Raw genomic sequence first — 9720 nt, 5'->3', positions numbered from 1 at the left:
ACAGAACTCAGGGAACCCATTTACTCACTAGATTACCGGTTTATTACAAAGAATATTAAAGGATGTGAATCAAAAGCCAGATGAAGAGATACACAGGCAAGGTCTGGAACAAAGGAGCTCTGTCCTCGCGAAGTTGGAGCTGGTACAGTGGCAGGTGGAAACACTCTGATTCCCCAACCTGGAAGCTCTCCAAACCCTCTCTTTTTGGGTTTTTATGGAGGTTTCATCACATAGGCATGCCTGATTGAATCATTGGCCATTGGTGATTGAACGCAATCTCCAGCCCCTCTCCCCTCCCTGGAAATCAGGGGGCGAATTGAAAGCGCCTCTATTCATGGTTGGTTCCCCTAGCAACAAGCTCCCATCCTTAGGTGCTTTCCTAAAGGCACCTCATTAACATAAACCCAGTTGTAGTGGAAAGGAGCTTATTATGAATAACAAGAAACCGATTTCACCTTTATGGCTGTGAAGGGATTTCAGGAACTGAAAGCAAGAGACCAAATATTATATGACAAAAGATATTCCCATTGCTCATATTGCTCAGGATATTTCAAGGGTTTGGAGATCTGTGAGCTAGAAATCATGGGCAAAGGCCACATGTATATAAGAAATACATTTTGATCATCTAAAGGGCCAAATACATATTTCTTACAAATTGCAGTATTGCAGAGGATGAAAAATTCTCATGAGGTATAAAGATGGGTCTGCTTTTCGTTTGAACCATATGAAATTTTTTTCTTGACGGTAGAGAAACAGTTCAATACTGGCAATTTCATGTGATTCATCTAATGGTTGTTCCTTCCTCAAGAGGTGATACAGGGTATACTTCAACTGCCCAAGTCAACTAGACTCATTCAATTTCCATGATTTCAACTACAGCCCACACATGGATGACTCAAGCGTGTATCTCCAACTTCTCTCCTGAACTATCTGACATCCCCATTTGGATGTCACAAATAGAGCACAAATTTGCCAGTATATCCAGATTGAATCACTCTTCCTTCCTCTTCTCAGATATACTCAGTCTATATTCTTAATGCACATGGCTCCAGTGTCTACCCAAGGTCACCAAAGTTCACCCAGGAGACTTCTTGGCTGCCTTATCCTTAATCTTCCCCTTCACTTGATAGACACATATAATAATAGTATCTCCTTCAGTTGAGTTCAGTTCAGTCACTCAGTCGTGTCCGACTCTTTGCGATCCCATGAGTCACGACACGCCAGGCCTCCCTGTCCATCACCAACTCCCAGAGTTCACTCAGACTCACGTCCATCGAGTCAGTGATGCCATCCAGCCATCTTATCCTCTGTCATCCCCTTCTCCTCCTGCCCCCAATCCCTCCCAGCATCAGAGTCTTTTCCAATGAGTCAACTCTTCGCATGAGGTGGCCAAAGTACTGGAGTTTCAGCTTAGTGGTGGTCAATCTATGTCCTAGTTCCCCACTGCCGTCTTTTGAGCCTTCAGAATTTCTTACTTGTATTTTAGCAACAACCTCCTAATTGTTTTCCCAGCATCCAGTTTTCTCACACCTCCAAATTACAGAGAGTTCTTCAGAGAAATAGTTCTGAAATGGAAATCTGATTGCTTTTCCTCTTCACGTCTCCTATTGCCTTTATGACAAAGTCTTCATGGCCCACAAGACTTTGTATCTCATGGTTCTCAAAGGAAGACGGGATCTAGCAATATCATTCATTTAGAGTTATTTGGGGTTTCTCAGTGTCCAGGATGTTACTGTCATTTAGTGGGCAAGGAACAGTGATGCTGAATATCCTGAATGAGAGATACAGTTCTGTCCGAAGAACTGTCGCATCCAAAGACCAACAGCTCTTGAGTTGAAGTACACTGCTTGTCTCCTGCCCACTTCTCCAGTCTGATTTCCAGCTACTCAAACTTTTTAGCTTTGAACTAGAATTGTCTTAAATTTCCCAGTTCTTGGAAGTATCTGTTATCTAAAGCCTCTCTCTTTATCTCTCCCTCCCTGACCCACCAGATCCATGCACCAGCTTCTTAGTTTGCCAACTCCTTCCTACTTATCCTTTTGGAACTCAGCTCAGATGTTATAATTCTGGGATTCCATAGTAGTGGAGCTCCCTGTGCTCCAAAGCCTCTCACATCTCTCTCTTTACTACTGTGTTGATAGTGTGTCTTCATTTTTAGGTATCTCCCAATTCTCCTGTGAGCCCTGAAGGACCAGTTTCTGTATTCCTAGCATAGAACTAATTTACTGTAGTATCCCAAAGAACTTACAAATAGCAAAGCATAGAACTACTTTACTCAAAGAACTTGTAAAACTACAAAATATCTTCCACTTTCTGCCAAGAATTTTTTTTTTAATCTGAAAATTGATACAACTGCTTAGTAAAAAATTCAAACAGTATAGGAAGGGAGACCATGTAGCATAATGGATAGGCTCACCTGAGTTTGAATCCAGGCTTCACTGTTCTTTCCTGGCTCTCCATTTCCACATCTGGAGGGTGGAGGTAATTATAGCAGCACTATTGTATAATGATAAAGTGCAAGTGGTAAGCAGAATGATCTCAAGTTCCAGCTCTGCCCACCTACTATCTCTGTGACCTTGGGCAAGTAACTTGACATTTCCATGCCTCCGTTTATACTTCCCAGGTGGCTCAGTGGTTAAGAATCTGCCTGCAATGAAGGAGACGCAGGAGATGCGGATTCAATCCCTGGTTTAGGAAGATCCCCTGGAGGAGGATGTGACAACCCACTCCAGTATTCTTTCCTGGAGAATCCCACAGACAGAGGAGCCTGGAAGGCTAAGGTCACAAACAGTCAGACATGACTGAGGTGACTTAGCACACTTGCACAAACTAGAGATAATAAAATCTATCCTACAGGTATTCGGATAATTAAAGGAGATGATACATTCTTAGTACTTAGAACACAGCCTGGCATAGGGCAAGCACTCAATAAATATTAACATTCAGTTGAGTTCAGTTCAGTCACTCAGTCGTGTCCGACTCTTTGTGACCTCATGAATCGCAGCACGCCAGGCCTCCTTGTCCATCACCAACTCCCGGAGTTCACTTAGACTCACGTCCATTGAGTCAGTGATGCCATCCAGCCATCTCATCCTCTGTCGTCCCCTTCTCCTCCTGCCCCCCATCCCTCCCAGCATCAGAGTCTTCCAATGAGTCAACTCTTCTCATGAGGTGGCCAAAGTACTGGAGTTTCAGCTTTAGCATCATTCCTTCCAAAGAAATCCCAGGGCTGATCTCCTTCAGAATGGACTGGTTGCATCTCCTTGCAGTCCAAGGGACTCTCAAGAGTCTTCTCCAACACCACAGTTCAAAAGCATCAATTCTTCAGTGCTCAGCCTTCTTCACAGTCCAACTCTCACATCCATACATGACCACAGAAAAAACCATAGCCTTGACTAGACGGACCTTTTTTGGCAAAGTAATGTCTCTGCTCTTGAATATGCTATCTAGGTTGGTCATAACATTATAATATTATTATTAATAATAGCAAAAATATTATAAAGGTATGCAGAAGATGTAAGATCCCTGAGTTTTGATGTAAGATCCGGTTTTGATCCCTGAGTCAGGAAGATCCCCTGGAGGAGGCATGACAACCCACTCTAATATTCTTGCCTGGAGAATCCCATGGACAGAAGAGCCTGGCAGGCTACACAGTCCATAGGGTTGCAGAGTTGGACATGAATGAATCAACTTAGCATGCACACATATGTTGGGGGCCAGAGTGAGGTACTCCACCCGTGACAAAGGTCATGAGGAAGGAGGCTCGACATACGCAAAGGGGGGATCGAGCCTCAGGAGTTCCAGGGGGACTACCCTGGAGCATCTACCCCCATAACCAGAGCCTGCCTACTTTACTACTTTGTGCTCACCTACACCTCTGACTTTACAGGGGGCTGTTCCCCACCACCTCTTTCGGAGAAGGAGTTAACTTAGAGCTCCAGTTAATAATAATTCCTGGGCGTGATAAGAGTGTTTTAACCTACAAACTCCTCTGAAGGTTCTCTAGCTTGCCTGACAGGCTTGTCTGGCCACATGTGATTGCTCACAGCCTCCCAACTGTGAGAGGCACGAGATGCTTTAAATCTTCTAAAAACAGGTTCTTTAGAGAAGTTAGAAAACTATAAGTATAGTGGGCTGATTAGAAATTGTATTGGTGAAGGGTTTTTCATTTGTTGAGCCAATGTTTGTTGCTAAGTCTCCACATCCCCTGCCCTTACACACATTAATGAATATATAGAAGAAATAAGTATTAACCTTTGATATTAATCATGTTTAGACCTTAGGCTAAGTAAATTCTTTCCTTAACTAAAACCCACTACGCCCTCACCCTATAGGAATGTAACTTTATTTGGGTAGTGTCTGTTTTAAGAATAATCACCCCTGGAGAAATAAGTGTCCTGGTTGACTGACCGATGTCACAAGGAGAGGGTCGTAATTGTCAGCAGGCCCCCCTGGCCAGAAGATGATGTAACACACCCCTAAGACCTCTGTATGCATTTGTGTGAAGCACCTGACTTTGATAAAAGTCAGGACTGCTGTCCCCATGTGACTTTTGTATAACATCTCAGTGTATAAAAACAGACTCTGGAAAATAAAGAATTGGGATCAGTTTCTCGAAATACTGGTCTCCCCATGTCTCTCTCTCTTTCACTCTGGCTGAGTCTCCATCTGGAGCGCGGAACCGACCATGCTTACTAATTATGCCTGGGCTTCTAAGATCCGACCGGGGAGGCCTCAGTGTCTCCTCTCCTTCGGGAGAATGGAAGGACGCCTGTGGCCTACGTAAGTGGAGCAAACTTCTTGTCTTGAAGTTTTATTGGTCTGCCGCGTAAACCAAGCTACTCAGCCTCTTTTCTCCACTGAATTTTCCTACTGAGCTATCCTTATTCTATTACTCTTTATATCTTTAATTAATATCTAATTGAAGCTATTGTATCCTGACCCTCGCCGACGCCGTCCCCGCTTCGAACTCCCTGGATCAGCCGGGGCTGGACCCCGGCACACATATATTGAAGACACCAGTGTCTCTTACCAATAACAACATTTATTAATATTTTATGCATTACTCCAGAAATTTTATGTGGATATCTAGTGATATATTTATAGAGTTTCAAAAACAAATAGGAGTAAATTATGCATTTCTTATTTTTCCCCATTTGCAATATGCTTAGAGACCTTTGCCTGAAAGCACATGTAGTTCTGATTATTTTCATGGCTTCATTGTATGGCAGTTCATGTTTTATTTACTAGCTCCATAATTTTTTTTTACCAGCTCTCTCCACTATTGATGATTATTTCCAGTTGCTAGTTATTGCGATAAAAGTTTGCTGTTGAGTAATTACATTCATCACAAATAATTCCCTCTCTCTTAATAGAAGGTAGTCTCAATTACTCTCCAAAATATCAAGGCTTTTGGACTCCCAACTTACTCAGTGATCTGCTCCACTGTCCCGTGCAAATGTCCTGGCCATCTAGTCTCCAACTTGACTCTCTTTACAAGGCCTCTTACCAGACTGTCCTCCACCCCTGCAGGCCTTGTAGTCTTTGGGATCCATATAACCTGAGTTTTCATCAGTTAATACTTACAAGTAATTGATTACTACTTTTAAAAATGACCAAAGGAGACAATTTAGGTGATACAAGCAAACTTTATTTAACACTTCATGAAATGAACAGTTTCCTTTTGGAGAATTTTAAATTGGGGTGGATGGGAGGCAGGAAGTTTTATAGGCTAAAGAGGAGCAAGGAAGGAAGGAGAGAATCCAGAGTTGGCTTCATGTTTGGGAAACTGCCTTTCTGGTCAAGTGGAGCATTTCCCAGGGACAAAAAGGCTGTCTAAATATTGACTTGCTGACATGGCACCCTGTGCAGAAGCAGCTTCATCTTGGGTCAAGAAACTTATTTTTATTTCAACCCTACACAGGAAGAACAATGTGAAACTATGTTCACAGATGGTGGCAGCTGGGAAGGAGGGGGAAACATGGCCCTTCATCTTTCTACCAGGGGAAATGATTTATAACTGTCAGAAATCTGATAAAAACGTTAGAAGTACATAAAATCCATTATATAAATTATAAAACGTAAGTCATGATTCTATTTGTTTGGTGACAACTTTTAAAATGACTAATTTTCATCAATATAGAAAATCAATATGAATCACTACAACATCCAAGTGGTTGTCCCCACTTCCTCCCTCCCCTGCAAACATTATGCTCACCCTGTGCCTGTGGATGGAGTTCAGTACTAGAAGGGGAGGAGGCTGGAGGGAGTGGAGGGCAGGCGGAGAGGATCCAGATGGAAGAGATGGGAAAATGTCAGAGAGAAATTTCCCTCGTGTCCCTGCTTCCCCCAAGAGCTGTGTCTGCCTGGGGCTTTACAGTGAAAACGGTTCAGAAAAGAAGCCCAATAGAGGGAAAAAAACACTCTTTTGTGACGCTTTCCAGGCATGGACATGTCTGAAAAGCTCAGTTGTGCAGGTCTACAATCATGCCAGCACAAAGACTGAGACGGTAAACCTCCTTCACAGAAATTTCTGGAACCCAGGCATCTTTTCAGAGACAAAAGTCACGAGAAACATACAGTTTCTCTCTGTTCATCGCAGCCTCATGTTTTACTCACTGTCAGTTGGAGAAGCAAAGACAGGAGTCAGCGCCACATCCTGGGATCTATCTTCTGGGGATTTCAGGAGACACCAGTGAGCTATGGGGAAACTTCCCACGTTTGCCCAGGAGGAGCAGTTCATCTTGTTACTGTATTTTGTACAGAACGAACCATTTTTCAATCAGACAGAGGTTTTCCCACTTTTATTCCTACTGGTAGAACTTTTTTGCACCATCCATCAGGTTGGCTGAGCAGAAAGACTAGCCGGTTCATCCCAGTATCTGGAAATGCCAGGTGTACTTCTTTTAAATCCTGGACTGCTTTTCACAGAACGAGGCCAAGCCTCCATCCAGAAGGTTCTGCCTGGCAAGTAAGCCAGGTGCTGCACCTGAGCTGTGGCAAGTTGGGCTGCGAGCAGTCAGAAACTCCTGTTGGGCTGTGAGAGCTGGAGCTTCCCCATTCACGTCCACCGTGAGGTGAGCCGGGGTCGAGCAGTGGAAGAGCACGGGGTTTACAGTTTCTAGCTACATTCCTTACTAGTACTGTGCTTCTTTCTCATAGTTAGCGCTCAAGTCATCATTAGCTGGTATCATGGACAAGTGTTAGTGGTCAAATGCCACCATAGCTAAAGCACTGTTTTCTTCTTGTCCCTTGCTACTCACGGTGCATTCATATACCAGGTTCATCTTCATCTGGAAGCTTATTAGAAATGCAGGTTCTCAAGCCCCAGTCCAGAACAATGGAGTCAGATTCTACATTTTCCCAAGGTCCCAGGAAGTTCCCATATGCACAGTCTGAGAGGCCCTGCAGTCTAGTAGTCAAACCTGCCTCCGTGCAAGGGCCAACCCACTCACTCTGCTTTATTCAGAAGGACAGTCTCTCCAAGCGTTCTCCTTGTGGTGAACACTCTTCCTACAACCTAAATCTGGACAGATGGTCAAATCAAATGGGAACTGACTTAATGAGAGCAGTGGGACAGAATGTTTGACATTGAGATTGACCTTCACCATATTTAAGTCTTTTCATAGCCATTTTGCTTTCTTCTTTCTGAAAAGGATAGAGCATGATTTCAAAACAGTCCACCTCCTCAGTGGAGTCATGGATGAGGCTGTATGGTAGTTTTTATAACATTTTCTGTCAAAATGTTTCTTTTAAGGAAAAAAACAGTCCCTACCAGACACACGATAGGAAAATGGCCCTTTCCCACACAACATCCAGAGGTCAGTTGCTGCACTGACGGAGCTGGTCTATGTGGCCACTGTACCTCCCCCTTCGGTGAATGTTACAGGCCTATTAAGTGCCCTTTTATTACGTCTGCACAAGCAGGACACTGGGCCATTTGCAATGGCAGTTTTTGAAGGTGAACTACAATGCATTCTTACAGCAACTCTTCGTCAGGACCCACCAAATCAGAGGCAGAGGCAGATGCAGCTCCTAAGACCCTGAGTTCCTGATCTGAGGCCTCTGCTGACCATCAGTGACACCATGGAGACTCTGTTTAGAATCAGCAATGCTGCCTGAACTATGAATTGTGACTCGGAGGCTGTGAGCAAATAGAGATTTCATTCAAGTTTGGTTTAAGTTTCCAATTTTTCCCATTTTCTATCTGAAAAAAATGTCTATGTCCACTGAGTAAAAACTGCAGCAGGAGTGACCTTCATCACATACCCTTGACCAAGAGCTGGAGAGTTCATGGGCAGCATAGGAATTGCTCTGAGACCAGTGGAATCTTGGGAATTGCTCTGAGATCGCTGGAATCATGGGACTTGCCCTGAGACCAGTGGAATCAAGGCAGGGGTTGGCTCTGGGCTCTGAAGGCAGAAAGACATGTCAACTGGGAGCTGATCACTTGCAGGTACTAGAAATATAGCTAACACCAGCTCAGGTTAGCTTAGTAACTGGGAAGAGTGCTGAGTGGCTCAAAAGTAGAAGAGAGAGTTGAGAACCAGGGTATTGGGAGACCTAATGCTTCCAGGCATTTTTTCTTTCCTTGTCGTGTGTGTGTGTGTGTGTACTCAGGCTGGCATCCTCTTTGCTGCTAGAGATGATTGCTGCAAGGTGTTCTTTGACTTGTTTTTCCCTTGCATGATGCTAAAGGGTCAGCAAATTACTGGCCTGGTGGCCTGTTTTTGCATGCCCCCAACTCCACACATGGCAGACTAGAAATGGTTTTGAATTTTTAAAGAGTTACAGCAAATAAAGAAGGCTATGAGACAGGATGTTCTGTGAGTTGCAAAGCCTAAAATATTATGAATATTTACTATTTGGCCCTTCTCAGAAATGTTCTGACTCCTGAAGGGAAAGAGTTTCTCCCGGCCTCCACCAATTACAGCAGAAGGGGCCCCGAGAGACACATGAATTCCTGAGGCAGTCACTGTGGCCACTGTAGGTCTGTGCAGGACTAAGAGGTCTGGGAGCCGAGGAGGGGCTCTGATTGACCAGGTTCATATGGCTTCTGGGTGCTGGAGGGCAGGATAGTTCTTCCAGGAAAAAGCAGGTTGCAGCCCCCAAAAGAAAAAGGGAGAATTGGACAAGTCAACCAACAGGTAGTGGTAGGAAACAGACGACTCTCTTATTTAAAAAAGGGCTATTTCCAAAGGTTTGGACAGTGACAAGGGAGGGAAGAGAAGGCTGGAACAAGGCACGGGGAGGGCCTTTAAGGTGCAGGGAGGGAATCTTTAGCTAAATCTACAGAAGCTGTGACCCTGAGATCATCACCAGACTGGAGAGAGAGGAGAACACAAAGGCTGAACTGCCACCTGATCTGCTGCGGAGAGGAAGCGCACACCTTCTCACCCTCGGGCCGCCCTCCAGCCTCCCACCCTGCCCCCGCACCCGCCACACCAACCAGAAGCCTCGGACAGCCTAGAAGTCAGCCTCCTGAGCACGAAGCCCATTAACAAGTGTCCGGAGTGGGTTGGGAGGGGCAGATGGAGACAATGCAGACAGTCCACTGAGAGAGCGAGCTTCTACTGGACTCTAGGCTGGGCCGCCCTCCCAGGCTGTTGGCCTGTGCTGTCAGGGGACCTGGGCTAGACGGACTCCACACTTGGTTCAGTGCTCTGCCACCACCATCTCAAAGTTCTTAATTTTTTAACAAGGGTCCCCATGTTTTCATTT

Source organism: Bos javanicus, chromosome 1 (assembly GCF_032452875.1).
Source record: "Bos javanicus breed banteng chromosome 1, ARS-OSU_banteng_1.0, whole genome shotgun sequence".
NCBI lineage: Eukaryota > Metazoa > Chordata > Mammalia > Artiodactyla > Bovidae > Bos > Bos javanicus.
The sequence above is the reverse complement of the archived record's forward strand: the minus strand, read 5'-3'. Positions refer to the sequence as shown.